This window comes from Drosophila ficusphila, unplaced genomic scaffold (assembly GCF_018152265.1).
Source record: "Drosophila ficusphila isolate 14025-0441.05 unplaced genomic scaffold, ASM1815226v1 contig_87, whole genome shotgun sequence".
In the NCBI taxonomy this organism is placed as follows: Eukaryota; Metazoa; Arthropoda; class Insecta; order Diptera; family Drosophilidae; genus Drosophila; species Drosophila ficusphila.
Window position 1 is genome coordinate 4,851 of NW_025064809.1, and position 4,180 is coordinate 9,030.

General features: G+C 39.9%; 1 long non-coding RNA gene across 3 annotated transcripts; it reads right to left on the reverse strand.

Annotated features, from left to right (window-relative positions):
* Positions 1 to 1,003: 1,003 nt before the first annotated feature.
* On the reverse strand, positions 1,004 to 2,400 carry LOC122320861. Of its 3 annotated transcripts, XR_006245886.1 has the most exons (5): positions 2,274 to 2,400; positions 2,195 to 2,217; positions 1,961 to 2,117; positions 1,223 to 1,901; positions 1,004 to 1,152 (listed from the first exon to the last, which is right to left on the reverse strand). It is a non-coding gene; the product is annotated as an uncharacterized LOC122320861 (long non-coding RNA). The 3 variants fall into 3 exon arrangements; XR_006245884.1 differs by having other exon boundaries at positions 1,961 to 2,217; XR_006245885.1 differs by having other exon boundaries at positions 1,220 to 1,901; positions 1,961 to 2,217.
* Between the last annotated feature and the right edge of the window lie 1,780 nt (positions 2,401 to 4,180).

Here is a 4,180-nt window from a genome sequence, read left to right on the forward strand (position 1 = left end):
GGCTGTCCCCTCTCACCGATTTGGTTTTCGGAAAGAACACAGCACAGAGCAACAATTATTTCGCGACACGCAATTTACTCAAAATGATTTCCAGCAAAAACTCCACTGCTCTGCTGTTTGATCGCGTCTGGCACCAAGGTCTAATTCTGAAACTTGCCAAATTGCTGCCTTACAGTTTGCTTAAAGTTCTTGAAAGTTATTTCACAAATCGTACTTTGTTAATGGATCCAATGGTCTCCAATCCAGAATTGGGAAAATTTCTGCGGGTGTGCCTCAGGGCAGTGTTCTGGGTTCTATTCTGTATACAATCTATACATCGGACATGCCTCTACCAACTCCTGTTGTTTCAACCATGTTTAAAGAAAAACTGGACTACAAAAACATTTTACTGTCGACTTATGCGGACCACACTATAATTTTGTGTGCAGACAAATCAGCGCATATTGCCATTAACACCAACTACCTCTCAGTTATCACAAATTGGGCGAAAAAAATGGGGAATTACTCTTAATCTGAACAAAGCAGTTCATATAATGTTTAGTACGCGCTATCTCAGGCATACGTGGGCCCAAATCCCCAGAACTCTACGGTTCGCAAATTAAAAACCTCGGCTTAGTCTTGGGTAGGAGATTAAACTCCACCATCACACCAAGCAACTTGCGAGCAGGATACGTGCCTCTGCCTATGGATTAAATTGGATTTTGGGAAAGGATAGCAAGCTCCCTGCTGCCAGTAAGGTTCTTCTCTATAAACAACTAATTGCGCCTACATGGCAATATGCTCTCCCTGTCTGGGGCCCGTTAGTTTCAAAAAACACAGTTTAGCAAAACTAAGATCTCTCAAAACAAGATCCTACGTTGGGCTGTTCAAGCTAGCCCATATACCAAAAATCAGGATATTCGTAACACCTATAATGTAAAATCGGCCCAAGAGGTTTTTGATGATGCGAGTGGCACGCTCGCAAAATCTTTCTACCAACACCCAAACGTAGAAGCCAAAAATGTACTAACAAATTTGTTTATTACTAACAACGAGGATCTTCCAATTTATAAGAAACAGATAGAGATGCACTTTATTCCCATGCAACAGCTTCTCCTCCAACAGCCAGGACAGCAGCAGCATGAAGTTCCCACGTTGATTCGCCTCGGTAAACTGCAATTAGAAAAGTTACGTGTAGAGCAAAGGGAAGATTTACTACGGCAGAGGCAGGAACACGCACGACCTATATTAATTCCATGTCTCCTGATGTCAGAAACGCACGAATCAGTCGATGGGATGCTGCTCAACAGATTCGTTTCCAGCCAGGGCATATCCAGAGGCTTATTATGAGCCCGCTACTGCCGCACGAAATCCAGCCACCAACTCCAGAACAGCAGCTTGATGCTGGCCTTTTTAGGCTGAAACTGCGTCTGGAAGAAGAATTATTTGATTTAAATGAAACAGATATATCTATGGTGGTCCCAAAAACCATGGCCACCACTACTAATTCTTCTTATCATTCCTTTCAGAGACAGCCGACGAGTTCCCTTTTTTGTGTCCACAGTAGAGCGTCTTTATTGCTGCCATTTGGAAGGATGAAGAGGAACATGCTGTTGCTGCCACCCACTCCTTAAATTCTGGAACACGATGCCACAAAATGACTGCTACTTCTGATGCTGCCGAGACTGCTGCTTTTGCTTCCCGTTCTTGCCCTGATGAGAAAAATCTACAACAATTTAAATCTCGACGACCGCTTCTTCAACGACTTGCCTTGTACTCTGCAAAAAGATCACTTCTGCTCTGCACCTTTGGAAGGACGATGAGGGACCTTTACCACTGCCACCTGCTCCTTATATACTGGAACACATGGCCACAAGATGACCGCTACTCCTGCTGCTGCCGTGGCTGCTGCCCGTTCTTGCCTTGATGAGAGAAATAAACAACAATTTAGAATTCGACGACCACTGCTACAACGACTAACCTTATGCCCTGTAAAAAACACCACCTCTGCTCTGCACCTTCTGGACCTGGACGACCCCATCAGAAGAAGAATTCGGCATACTCCTAGGACGCACCTAACGATGACGGCTGCGCTCCTTCTCACTGGACTGTTGCTGCACTCAAATTTCCATTTAAAGCTTGCCATGGAAAAATCATCAACGCCAGTCTTGCTGCCCAGGCCTGCCATCAACACCGCTACAAAGAAGGTACTCACCGCAAAGCATTATCACTAATCAACTAAAATAAATTAGAATAAATATCATTTTCAAATTGTAAACAAAGTAAACACTTACCTATTAACAGCTGTTATTTGTAATCAAAGAGCACGGCCACTCTGAAAACACTTCTTACATTCTTATACGCCATGTTATTGGTATTTTATATTTCTAACTAAACGAATTCAGTATATTATTTAGATTACATTTACTACTTATCGATTATGTAGCGAATAGGTAAATAGAAAGCAGCTGTTATTTGTAATCAAAGAGCACGGCCACTCTGAAAACACTTCTTACATTCTTATACGCCATGTTATTGGTATTTTATATTTCTAACTAAACAAATTCAGTATTTGTTTATTATTTAGATTACATTTACTAATTATCGATTATGTAGCGAATAGGTAAATAGAAAGCAGCTGATCGTAAGCTTTCTGCGCCACCTAGAGGAGGATAATGGCACGAGTTGGCGTGAGCAGGGCCGTCGACTGGGAGTGGTGACGGGGTGTTTCCCCCGGGCCCGGACTTCTGAGAGGGGCCCGAATTTTGGCGAAAACTCAAATAAACTGGGTATAAAAAAAATGCTCCGCCATATTTTAAAGAAATCGCTAAGATGTGGAGCCTGAGAAATGATCACTTTTGCCAGAATCGCTTTTACAAACAGCGGGCAGCGGGATTTCTGGCTTTTTATTTTGTTTAAATCAGGGACCGTAAATAATGATTATTGTCGCTATTTTTAAATGAATAAATAAATCACTTCCAATCAACATAGAACAAGCATGACTAGCACGTTTTTATCCTTTAAGGATACACAATGAATATCCTTGATGATTTTTAATTGTTATATTTATTCTTCTATTATTAAACATTATTTTTGAGCAAAAAAAAATAAAAATCACAGGTAATCATTAAAATCATTAAAACTCACTAAGCAACAACTTTTGATCCTTTAAGGATATTACCAATATTGTCATATGTCCTTATAAAGGGACCCTAGAGCAACAATTGACAACAACAACAACAAAATGTATTTTACCTGTGTTTGTTGCAGTTATTTAATATAAGGTCAACTGTTACATACAGAGCAGCAGCAGCAGCAGATATACACAATTACCAAAACAATGATAATAATGATAATGATAATCATCATAATGATCAACCAGTAGAGCAATTAGGTAGGGGAGAGTGGTCCCATACCGACCGGTCGTACCATACCGACCCCCCATGTTTCTCAGAGATGGCGATGCTAGCCGAATTGTCGGTAACTTCAGTGAAAAGCTGTTATAACACAGACATTTTGGAGATAGATAGCCAATTTGACTTCTTTTGTTTCACTGAAATTTTTCCGTTTGTTTTGTTTCAACGCCTGTGACATTCATTTTTTTTTTCTTTACTGAACTTGAGCTTAAATATTTTTAAAGTTTTTTTCTCCGCATAAAAATCGGAAGGTAAGGTTTTCTGATAGTTGATAGTCCTAGCTGTCATTCACGCTATTAGAATCACATCGCTCTTTGCGTCATTAGATAATGGCGAGCAGTTAATTAGAAAAGGTTGTGGTGGTCGAAACCGACCGCGAAGTGATGGTCCGAAACCGACCCCCATTTATAGGCAGCAATATGTCATAGCGTATTTTTGAGGGAAAATATGAAAAAAGTAAACAAGATTCAGTAAAGAAAAGTAACAGAAAAAAAAAAAACATCAGAAGAAAGCGAAGAGACAGTCATCAACCAGCGGCTTTCGAAAAACAACGCGACTCCTTACTATGAGAAAGAGGACAACTCAGACTTCATCAATTGACTACAGTGCCCTTTTATTTCATACATTAATTTTTATTTTCTGGAAAGAACCTTCATTATATTTCTTAATAAACGTCAAAATCATTAAATTCTATTTTATGTTATTAAATTTTTCTGTTAAGAAATAGGGGGTCGGTTTCGGACCACTACTTTTGAGTACGACCAAAAAGTGGAGTTTTATATTTG